The sequence below is a fragment of the Delphinus delphis genome, chromosome 2, assembly GCF_949987515.2.
Source record: "Delphinus delphis chromosome 2, mDelDel1.2, whole genome shotgun sequence".
Classification (NCBI taxonomy): domain Eukaryota; kingdom Metazoa; phylum Chordata; class Mammalia; order Artiodactyla; family Delphinidae; genus Delphinus; species Delphinus delphis.
The window spans coordinates 138,549,657-138,562,409 of record NC_082684.1 but is presented as its reverse complement, the minus strand read 5'-3'; the positions used below and the strand labels follow the sequence as shown (position 1 = coordinate 138,562,409).

The 12,753-nt window shown below is 39.9% G+C and overlaps 1 protein-coding gene across 2 annotated transcripts in view; it reads right to left on the bottom strand.

The window, feature by feature from the left end:
- The window catches only part of CSNK1G1 (casein kinase 1 gamma 1), a 149,354-nt gene that overhangs the window by 135,803 nt on the left and 798 nt on the right, over nt 1-12,753 (bottom strand). The window lies entirely within an intron of this gene.

The window sequence follows — 12,753 nt, the reverse complement described above, 5'->3', positions numbered from 1 at the left end:
GCTAGTGGGATTTGACTGCAGGATTTTGACAGGACTGGGGAAAACATAGGTTCCACTCTTGTAGGGCACACACAAAGAAGTGTGTGCAGTGGGACCGAGGGGAAGGAGCAGTGACCCCACAGAAGACTGAACCAGACCTACCTGCTAGTATTGGAGGCAGAGGCAGGCGGTGGCTGTGGCTCACCATGGGGACAAGGACACTGGCAGCAGAAGTTCTGGGAAGTACTCCTTGGTGTGAGCCCTCCTAGAGTCCACCATTAGCCACACCAAAGAGCCAGGTAAGCTCCAGTGTTGGGTCGCCTCAGGCCAAACAACCAACAGGGAGGGAACCCAGCCTCACCCATCAGCAGACAAGCAGATAAAAGTTTTACTGAGCTCTGCCCTCCAGAGCAACACCCAGTTCTACCCACCAGTCCCTCCCAACAGGAAGCTTGCACAAGCCTCACAGATAGCCTCATCCACCAGAGAGTAGACAGCAGAAGCAAAAGGAACTACAATTCTGCAGCCTGTGGAAGGAAAATCCCATTCACAGAAAGATACACAAGATGAAAAGGCAGAGGACTTTGTATCAGATGAAGGAACAAGATAAAACCCAAGAAAAACAACTAAATGAAGTGCAGATAGGCAACCTTCCAGAAAAAGAATTCAGAATAACTATAGTGAAGATGATGCAGGACCTCGGGAAAACGAATGGAGGAAAAGATCGAGAAGATGCAAGAAACGTTTAACAAACACCTAGAAGAATTAAAGAATAAACACCTAGAAGAATTAAAGAACAAAGAGAGATGAACAATGCAATCACTGAAAAGAAAAATACTCTAGAAGGAATCAACAGCAGAATAACTGAGGCAGAAGAACGGATAAGTGACCTGGAAGATAGAATGGTGGAATTCACTGCTGCTGGAACAGAATAAAGAAAAAAGAATGAAAAGAAATGAAGACAGCCTAAGAGACCTCTGGGACAACATTAAACGCAACAACACTCGCATTATAAGTGTCCCAGAAGGAGAAGAGAGAGAGAAAGGACCTGAGAAATACCTGAAGAGATTATAGTTGAAAACTTCCCTAACATGGGAAAGGAAATAGCCACCCAAGTCCAGGAAGCACAGAGAGTCCCAGGCAGGAGAAACCCAAGGAGAAACACACTGAGACACATAGTGATCAAACTAACAAAAATTAAAGACAAAGAAAAATTACTGAAAGCAACAAAGGAAAAACGACAAATAACATAAGGGAACTCCCATAAGGTTAACAGCTGATTTCTCAGCAAAAACTCTACAAGCCAGAAGGGAGTGGCACGATATATTTAAAGTGATGAATGGGAAGAACCTACAACCAACATTACTCTACCCAGCAAGGATCTCATTCAGATTCGAGGGAGAAATCAGAAGCTTTACAGACAAGCAAAAGCTAAGAGAATTCAGCACCACCAAACCAGCTCTACAACAAATGCTAAAGGAACTTCTCTAAGTGGGAAACACAAGTGAAGGAAAAGACCTACAATAACAAACCCATAACAATTAAGAAAATGGTACTAGGAACATACATATCGATAATTACCTTAAACGTGAATGGATTAAATGCTCCAACCAAAAGACACAGGCTCGCTGAATGGATACAAAAACAAGACCCATATATATGCTGTCTACAAGAGACCCACTTCAGACCTAGGGACACATACAGACTGAAAGCGAGGGGATGGAAACAGATATTCCATGCAAAAGGAAATCAAAAGAAAGCTGGAGTAGCAATACTCGTATCAGATAAAATAGACTTTAAAATAAAGACTGCTACAAGAGATGAGGAGGGAGACTACATAATGATCAAGTCATCAATCCAAGAAGAAGATATAACAATTATAAATATATATGCACCCAACACAGGAGCACCTCAACATATAAGTCAACTGCTAACAGCTATAAAAGAGAAAATCAACAGTCACACAATAATAGTGGGGGACCTTAACACCTCACTTACACCAATGGACAAATCATCCAAACAGAAAATAAGGAAACACAAGCTTTAAATGACACGATAGACCAGACAGATTTAACTGGTATTTATTGGACATTCCATCCAAAAACAGCAGATTACACTTTCTTCTCAAGTGCACATGGAACATTCTCCAGGATAGATCACATCTTGGATCACAAACCAGGCCTTGGTAAATTTAAGAAAATTGGAATCATATTAAGCATCTTTTCTGACCACAGCGCTATGAGATTAGAAATCAATTACAGGGAAAAAAACATAAAAAACACAAACACATGGAGACTAAACAATATGTTACTAAATAACCAAGACATCACTGAATAAATCAAAGAGCAAATCAGAAAATACCTAGAGACAAATTACAATGAAAACACAATGATCCAAAACCTATGGGATGCAGCAAAAGCAGTTCTAAGAGGTAAGTTTATAGCAATACAAGCCTACCTCAAGAAACAAGAAAAATCTCAAATCCTAAAGGAACTAGAGAAAGAAGAAACAAAACCCAAAATTAGTAGAAGGAAAGAAATCACAAAAATCAGAGCAAAATAAATGAAATAGAAACAAAGAAAACAATAGCAAAGATAAATAAAACTAAAAGCTGGTTCTTTGAGAAGATAAAAAAAAATTGATAAAACTTTAGCCAGAGTCATCAAGAAAAAGAGGGAGAGGACTCAAATCAATAAAATTAGAAATGAAAAAGAAGTCACAACGGACACCACAGAAATACAAAGCACCCTAAGAGACTACTACAAGCAACTCTATGCCAATAAAATGGACAACCTGGAAGAAATGGACAAATTCATAGAAAGGTATAAACTTCCAAGTCTGAACGAGGAAGAAATAGAAAATATGAACAGACCAATCACAAGTAATGAAATTGAAACTGTGATTAAAAATCTTCCAACAAACCAAAGTCCAGGACCAGATGTCTTCACAGGTGAATTCTATCAAACAGTTAGAGAAGAGCTAACACCCATCCTTCTCAAAGTCTTCCAAAAAATTGTAGAGGAAGGAACACTCCTAAACTCATTCTATGAGGCCACCATCACCCTGGTACCAAAACCAGACAAAGATACTACAAAAAAAGAAAATTACAGACCAATATCACTGATGAATATAGATGCAAAAATCCTCAACAAAATACTAGCAAGGGCTTCCCTGGTGGCGCAGTGGTTGAGAGTCCGCCTGACGATGCAGGGGACACGGGATCATGCACCGGTCCGGAAAGATCCCACATGCCACAGAGTGGCTGGGCCCATGAGCCATGGCCGCTGAGCCTGCGCGTCTGGAGCCTGTGCTCCGCGACGGGAGAGGCCACAACAGTGAGAGGCCTGCGTACCGCAAAAAAAAAAAAAGAAAAAAAATACTAGCAAACAGAATCCAACAACACATTAAAAGGATCATACAGCATGATCAAGTGGATTTATCCCAGGGATGCAAGGATTCTTCAGTATACGCAAATCAATCAATGTGATACACCATATTAACAAATTGAAGGAGAAAAACCATATGATCATATCAGTAGATGCAGAAAAGGCTTTTGACAAAATTCAACACCCATTTATGATAAAAACTCTCCAGAAAGTGGGCATAGAGGGAACCTACCTCAAAATAATAAAGGCCATACATGACAAGTCCACAGCAAACATCATTCTCAATGGTGAAAAACTGAAAGCATTTCCTCTAAGACCAGGACCAAGACAAGGATGTCAACTCTCGCCACTATTATTCAACAGTTTTGGAAGTCCTAGCCACGACAATCAGAGATGAAAAAGAAATAAAAGGAATACAAATTGGAAAAGAAAAAGTAAAACTGTCACTGTTTGCAGATGACATGATACTATACATAGAGAATCCTAAAGATGCCACCAGAAAATTACTAGAGCTAATCAATGAATTTGGTAAAGTTGCAGAAAACAAAATTAATGCACAGAAATCTCTGGCATTCCTATATACTAACAACGAAGGATCAGAAAGAGAAATTAAGCAAACAATCCTATTCACCACTGCAACAAAAAGAATAAAATACCTAGGAATAAACCTACCTAAGGAGGTAAAAGACCTGTACTCAGAAAACTATAAGACACTGATGAAAGAAATCAAAGATGACACAAACAGATGGAGAAATATACCATGTTTTTGGATTGGAAGAATCAATATTGTGAAAATGACTATACTACCCAAAGCAATATACAGATTCAATGCAACCCCTATCGAACTACCAGTGGCATTTTTGCAGAACTAGAATAAAAAATCTTAAAATCTGTATGGAGAAACAAAAGACTCCGAATAGCCAAAGCAGTCTTGAGGGAAAAAAATGGAGCTGGAGGAATCAGACTCCCTGACTTCAGACTATACTACAAAGCTATAGTAAACAAGACAATATGATACTGGCACAAAAACAGAAATACAGATCAATGGAACAGGATAGAAAGCCCAGAGATAAACCCATGCACCTATGGTAAACTAATCTATGACAAAGGAGGCAAGGATATACAATGGAGAAAAGACAGTCTCTTCAATAAGCAGTGCTGGGAAAAATGGACAGCTATGTGTAAAAGAATGAAATTAGAACACGCCCTAACACCATACACAAAAATAAACTCAAAATGGATTAGAGACCTAAATGTAAGACTGGACACTATAAAACTCTTAGAGTAAAACATAGGAAGAACACTCTTTGACACAAATCACAGCAAGATCTTTTTTGACCCACCTCCTAGAGTAATGGAAGTAAAAACAAAAATAAACAAATGGGACCTAATGAAACTTAAAAGCTTTTGCAAAGCAAAGGAAACTACAAACAAGATGAAAAGACAACCCTCAGAATGGGAGAAAATATTTGCAAACAAATCAACAGACACAGGTTTAATCTCCAAAATATATAAACAGCTCATGCAGCTCAATATTAAAAAAACAAACAACCCAATCCAAAAATGGGCAGAAGACCTAAATAGACATTTTTCCAAAGAAGACATATAGATGGAGAGGAAGCACATGAAAAGCTGCTCAATATTAGAGAAATGCAAATCAAAACTACAATGAGGGGCTTCCCTGGTGGCGCAGTGGTGGGCTTCCCTGGTGGCGCAGTGGTTGAGAGTCCGCCTGCCGATGCAGGGGACGTGGGTTCGTGCCCCGGTCCGGGAAGATCCCACATGCCGCGGAGCGGCTGGGCCCGTGAGCCATGGCCGATGAGCCTGTGCGTCTGGAGCCTGTGCTCCACAACGGGAGAGGCCACAACAGTGAGAGGCCAGCGTACGGCAAAAAAAAAAAACAAAACTACAATGAGGTATCACCTCACACCAGTTAGAACGGGCATCATCAGAAAATCTACAAACAACGAATTCTGGAGAGGGTGTGGAGAAAAGGTAACCCTCTTGCACTGTTGGTGGGACTGTAAATTGATACAGCACTATGGAGAAGAGTATGGAGGTTCCTTAAAAAACTAAAATTAGAATTACCATATGACCCAGCAATCCCACTACTGGGCATATACCCAGAGAAAAACATAATTCAAAGAGACACATGCACTCCAATGTTTACTGTAGCACTATTTACAATAGCCAGGTCATGGAAGCAACCTAAATGCCCATCGACAGACGAATGGATAAAGAAGATGTGGTACATATATACAATGGAATATTACTCAGCCATAAAAAGGAATGAAATTGGGTCATTTGTAGAGACGTGGATGAATCTAGAGACTGTCATAGAGTGAAGTCAGAAAGATAAAAACAAATATCGTTTATTAATGTGTATATGTGGAACCTAGAAAAATGGTACAGATGAACTGGTTTGAAGGACAGAAATAGAAACACAGATGTAGAGAACAAATGTATGGACACCAACGGGGGAAAGTGGCGGGGGGAGGGGGAGGTGGTGGTATGAATTGGGAGACTGGGATTGACATATATACACTAATATGTATAAAGTAAATAACTAATAAGAACCTGCTGTATAAAAAATAAACAAAATTCAAAAATTGAAAAAAAAGGACAGGAGCTATCAAGCCACAATAAGACATGGAGGAACCTTAAATGCATATTACTAAGTAAAAGAAACCAATCTTTAACAAAGCTACAGGGACTTTCCTGGTGGCGCAGTGGTTAGGAATCCGCCTGCCAACGCAAGGGACACGGGTTCGATCCCTGGTCCAGAAAGATCCCACATGCCACAGAGCAACTAAGCCCGCGTGCCGCAACCACTGAAGCCCGAGCGCTGCAACAAGAGAAGCCAGTGCAATAAGAAGCCCGCGCGTCGCAACAAAGACCCAACGCAGCCAAAAACAAACAAACAAACAAAAAACCTACATACAGACTTCCCTGGTGGCACAGTGGTTAAGAATCTGCCTGTCAACGCAGGGGACATGGGTTCGAGGCCTGGTCCATGAAGATCCCACATGCCGCAGAGCAACTAACTAAGCCCGTGTGCCACAACTACTGAGCCTGTGCTCTAGAGCCTGCGAGCCACAGCTGCTAAAACCACGTGCCACAACTACTGAAGCCTGTGCCTGGAGCCCATGCTCTGCCACAAGAGAAGCCACTGCAATGAGAAGCCCACACACCACAACGAAGAGTAGTCCCCGCTCTCCGCAACTAGAGAAATGTGCAGCAATGAAAATCCAACACAGCCAAAAATTAATTAATTAATTATTTTTTAAAAAGCTACATGCTATATGATTCCAATTGTATGAAATTTTGGAAAAGGCAAACTATAGAGACAGTAAAAAGGTCAGTGTTTGTCGGGAATTCTGGAGGAAAAAGAGGAGGGATGAATAGGTAAAATGGGATTTTTTTTCCGGTGGTAAAACTATTCTGTATGAAGCTGTAATGGTGGGTACATGTTATTATACATTTGTTATAACCCACAGAACCGACCAACACAAAGCGTGAACCTAATGAAAACTATGGATAATAATAATGTATCAATATTGGTTCATTAATCGTAACTAACATAGCACACTAATGCAAGATGTTAATAATGGGGGAGGGACCTCCCTGGTGGCGCAGTGGTTAAGAATCCGCCTGCCAATGCAGGAGACACGGGTTCGAGCCCTGGTCCACAAGATCCCACATGCTGCAGAGCAACTAACCCATGTGCCACGACTACTGAGCCTGCGCTCTAGAGGCCGCGAGCCACAACTACTGAGCCCATATGCCACAGCTACTAAAGCCCACGCACTCTAGGGCCTGTGCTCCACAAGAAGAGAAGCCACTGCAGGGAGAAGCCTGCGCACCACAACGAAGAGTAGCCCCCACTGGCCACAACTACAGAAAGCCCACACACAGCAATGAAGACCCAACCCAGCCAAAAACAAATAAATAAATGTTTTTTAAAAATGGGAGAAAATGGGGGGGGAACTGGTTGGGAATTAAGTGGGTATGAAGAGAGATAAAACTCTCTACCTGCTCAATTTTTTTGTAAATCTAAAACTGTTCAAAAAAATAGTCTCAATTTTTTTTAAAAAAGTTGGGCACCCACAATCTCAAAGAGTACCTATTGCTACTTTAAACTACAGAAATCCTAGCAAAGTTGAAAAAAAAAACTAATAAAATCAAATTTGAATAAGCATTTAAATAAATTTAAATGAAAAGAAATTAACTTTTTCTTTTTTTTTTGGCCACGCGGTGCGGTTTGCAGGATATTCCCCAACCAGAGATCAAACCCGGGCCGCCACAGTGAAAGCATGAAAGTGCCAAGTCCTAACCACTGGATTGCCAGGGAATTCCTGAAAAGAAATTAACTTTAATCTCCTTGCCTTTTTATTGGCTTGGTCATATCTCTGCTCACTAGCACATACATCAGAGAGTGACCTCTAGGAAAGAGAGAAGAAATCCAGCTGGGAAACTGCTTCACCACAGTTATGGTTAGCAATTTAGCCTGAAAAACTGAAATTTGGTAATCATCATGGACACTCAAGCGCGCGCGCACACACACGCACACACACACACACAACTTAAAACATTTTCACATCATTCACTGATGCCAACAGACAATTTAAAGTGTATTTATAAATCTATCAAGATGGATGTAAGGTGTGATACTCTCATTCAGAAGCCCAAAAGTCCTCAATGCCTCTTCTTCTAGTTTAAAGAATTAGAAAGTGAAAACTACAGAAACCAATGTGGTCCAATGCTGTTGTTTCTTAGAAAATTTATGTGACATTTTGATGGAGACACCAAACTGTAGCATTTTGATAGGCTTACCCAGCACCCAGAGGTGTTACACCAAGTTCTCTTTGACAGCCAGGGCAATGGCTACCTGTTCACTCAGCTTCTCTGGCCAAGACAAAATCCAAGAGAATTCCCCTTTCCCCAATATGTCTATGCCTCCATAATGATGGGTGAGCAATTAATGAAGAACAATTCCCATCCCTGACACCCCAGCCCCTGCCATAACTACACTGCCTACTTGGAGCTTCTGGGTGAGGAACAGACTACAAGGGCAGTTTATCTGTTTTCCCACATCACCAGAACATTCCTATTGCAGACACAGCATGGCTCTCTTCTATCCAAAAGACTCTCTCTTCAGATAACTTCTGGGATATCATACCACTTTTACTTTATAGTTTTTCAAAGATGCCTGGGTCTTTCTGGTCCATGCTAAGTGCCCGACTACTGTAACTTGAACTAGACACATTCTTTTCCAGCTCAGTAAATCCAAAAGCTTGTGCTCAGGAGTATTAAAGATTCAAACTGAAAAGTGACAAGTATGTACCCTATGAACTGTATGGTATCACTTAGATGAAAACTATAGCAATTGGCATAAGGTAAGGCAAAACTCACTACTCAAAGAATAAGTTTAAGTGGATTCATCAGTAAATAAAAAAAAACAACAACAGAAACTTCTCTTCTGGTTGTAATATCAGAGGAAAAAAAGGATTTATTCTATATCTCCATAATCCATTTTTTTAGCAACTTCTACCAATAAGTGGACTGTGGTAAGCACTAATGACAAGAATGGTTTATTAAGCAAATGACGACAAAGATGTATGAAGCTATCTCATGTTCAGATAGTCTGAAATAACAATTACTTTTAACCAATGTCTGTGATCCTTCTGTGTAATTCAATATAAAATGCAAGTTCTTTTAGTAACAGGTTCACCGGTATAGCTGAAATTATATAACCTAAATCTACTGAGGGTTTTTATGTAAAAAAAAAAAAATCTGATAAATTCAAAGCCACAAAACATGAAGGGGTGAGGGAACAGGAATCTGAAGCAGATGGCATCTCTCTAATTTTTTTTCCCCGAGTCCATCTTGAACACAGTCCCAATAATGTCAAAATCCAATTTAGCTCTCCAAATAAGTAACCTACAAAACATAAAATGCTAATTCTGAAGTAAATTCATTCTTTTTTCTTTTTCTTCCCAGCTTCTCAAAGTTTCTATATTAGGCAGAAATGAGCAGAGACAAGTTAGATGTTCAATAGAGAAAAACTATCGTTCCACAAATTCTTAAGTTCTTTCATGAAAATCTACTTCCACTTATTTGAAGCCATTGAAGCAGTTTCTATCAAGATTGGCGGTAATAAAATCTGTCTGTGATATCAGCCTTTTTTTCTGGATACAATGATTATTTATCTTTATTAGAGAGCAAATCATAGTCCAAAAAGAAATAAGCTCTAAAATAGAAACAAGCTCTGGAAGAATACTCATTTGGTTTGAGGAAAGCACTGCCTGGTATTTTTTAAACATTTCCACAGTAACTCACTCCTGATTTGGCAGCACCAATAAAGTTAACTGTACTTTGTTCATTATATATTCTAGTATGGTATACAAACCTTCCCAATCTTTCCTAAAGTTTTCTGAGACCATCCAAGACACAGACATTAAAGGAAGGTTTAGTCATTTTTAGATTTCCTGACCAGCAAATTCCATAACTGACAATTGCAAAGATCTGTGGAATGGCCACATACTTTGTTTAAGTGGAAAAGGTCACTGAGAAAAGCATTATCTGTAACAGTCTCTATTATTGCCCACATTTTAAATATACCTTTTTCCAGCTAGTATCCTAACTCTTATACCAAAATGAATTATTTATTAAAGTGTTATGAGAAGATAGGGAAAAAAATGGGAACTTCTCATGGCTTTACCAAAGCAAGATAATATCATCTCAACTTTAAGATTCAAAAGATACTGAAAAATAATGATCCAGGAAAACGCAGTTAAATGCTTACATATACACTAAAGACTTTACAGTGTACAGAAAAGCCACTTAGAACGTTGAATAACCTTACAAAACATGTAGTAAAAACATAATTAGATACCTTATTAATAATCTTAAACATATTCATCCATTCAATTTGACCAATATTTATTTGGTGCCTATTATGTAGCTGCAGTGGTGGATAAAATTTAAAATAGTATTTCTACCTCAAGAAGCATGAAACATAGCTGGACAGTTTTATTTTATTTTTTATTTTTTTGCGGTACGCGGGCCTCTCACTGTTGTGGCCTCTCCCATTGCGGAGCACAGGCTCCGGACGCGCAGGCTCAGCGGCCATGGCTCATGGGCCCAGCCACTCCGCGGCATGTGGGATCTTCCCGGACCGGGGCACGAACCCGTGTCCCCTGCATCGGCAGGCAGACTCCCAACCACTGCGCCACCAGGGAAGCCCTAAAGGAAGTTATTTGATTTTTATCTTTTGAGTATAAAGTACATTAAAAAATTAATAATTAAAAATTACTGGGAATTTCCTGGCTGTCCAGTAGTTAAGACTTGGCACTTTCACTGCGGAGGCCCGGGTTCGATCCCTGTTCAGGGAAATAAGATCCCTAAAGCCATGCAGTGTGGCCCCCCGCAAAAAAAAGAAAAAAAAATTACTAACTTCAAGTTACATCAAAAAGCAAACTACAAAAAAAAATAAAGCAAACTACATTAGCTGAAAATCTGGCATATAATAGATTACAAATAACTATATTGTTTTAAATCTACAAAACAAATGAATATAAAGACTTCAATGATGTGGGCTTCCCCCGTGGCGCAGTGGTTAGGAATCTGCCTGCCAATGCGGGGGACACGGGTTCGATCACTGTTCCGGGAAGATCCCACATGCTGTGAATCAACTAAGCCCGTGCACCACAACTAGTGAGCCCACGTGCCGCAACTACTGAAGCCCGCATGCCTGGAGCCCGTGCTCCACAAGAGAAGCCACCTCAATGAGAAGCCCACGCACGGCAACCTAGAGTAGCTCCCACTCGCTGCAACTAGAGAAAGCCTGCGCACAGCAACGAAGAGCCAATGCAGCCATAAATTAATTAATTAATTAATTTAATTAATTTTTTTAAAAAGTGGGGCTTCCCTGGTGGCGCAGTGGTTGAGAGTCCGCCTGCCGATGCAGGGGACGCGGGTTTGTGCCCCGGTGCGGGAGGATCCTACATGCCGCGGAGCGGCTGGGCCCGTGGGCCATGGCCGCTGGGCCTGCGTGTCCGGAGCCTGTGCTCCGCGGCGGGAGAGGCCACAGCAGTGAGAGGCCCACGTACCACAAAAAAAAAAAAAAAAAAAAAAGTGATTAGCCTGGTACCTGACCAAAAAAAAAAAAAGACTTTATATTTCTGAGATATATTTCCATATTATCATCACAAATGATTTAAAGGCAGAAATTCATTCCATTTGCATTTATTTTATAGAATATTATACATATAAAAATTCTGTAAGTTTTGCTAATAGTTTAAATCTAATTAAGATGAGTCATGCTACTTGTGATTTTATTCTTAAAATTATAACTACTTTCTTCTATTTTATGCCCCAATTTTAATTCTCTCCAGACATGTGATGTTAATTAAGATTTATATACATTACTTTTTAAATTTTTTTCTTACCAATCCATACTACACACATCACAAATCTGAGAAAAACCTTTGAAACATTATTGGTCATTTCAGTTAACGCATATATTCTGCTTTATTTTTAAGAGTTTTAAGAAACTACTGATAACTGAATTTCATGCTAGTTATGATCAATTTCTAGAGGCTACTGAAAGTCCTGTTGTATATATATGTTTTGGAATATTATCCAGTTCTGTTCCTATCTCAAACCTCATTCCACAAAACTGGGCTACCCTGACTGCATAAGATTAAAAGTATTAATAATTCATCTTTCAACTGGAAGGTGCTTCCATTTAAAGTGGACTGTTATTTAGATACATTACCCCCCTCTTACAATACTGATTAGAATTTTAACTCGTGTTACTTATGAAAAAACTGAATCTCTGGTAGGTTCCATGACTTGCCCAAGGCCAACAACTAGCCAGTGGCAGTCCGAGTTCAATCCCAGATTTACCTAACCTCAAAACCAATACTTCCACTTGACCACAATTATCTCCTTAAAAGATTATGAGGCAGGCTCAAAAGCAGGGAATCTTGTCTCTCTGAAGGTTCACGCAACTATTCTGAGGCATTGATAACCACACAGTACCTACAATTCAGTCACTGATTGAAATATAAATGAAGAGGATCTGTGTGCTTCATTTAAACTAGGTCAAGCTCACTGGCAGGTAAGAAAGATGTTGGAAAAGGCTTGCCTCAACACGTCTTGCCTAGACCTCTGTATCTTTACGGTTCCCTCAGTCTATTTTCTAAAAACACGCATATCTACCAAATAAGGCTATGCCAGACCAGCTTACAGTTTGCTGGTTTCCAGAACTGCACTTTTCTAAAATAATTTAGACCAAACTTAATATTGAGCTGGGAGACTTGGTTGAATATGTCAATCTGGCACTTTCCGAACATTCGAAGTATCATTTGGGGCCACAAGCCCA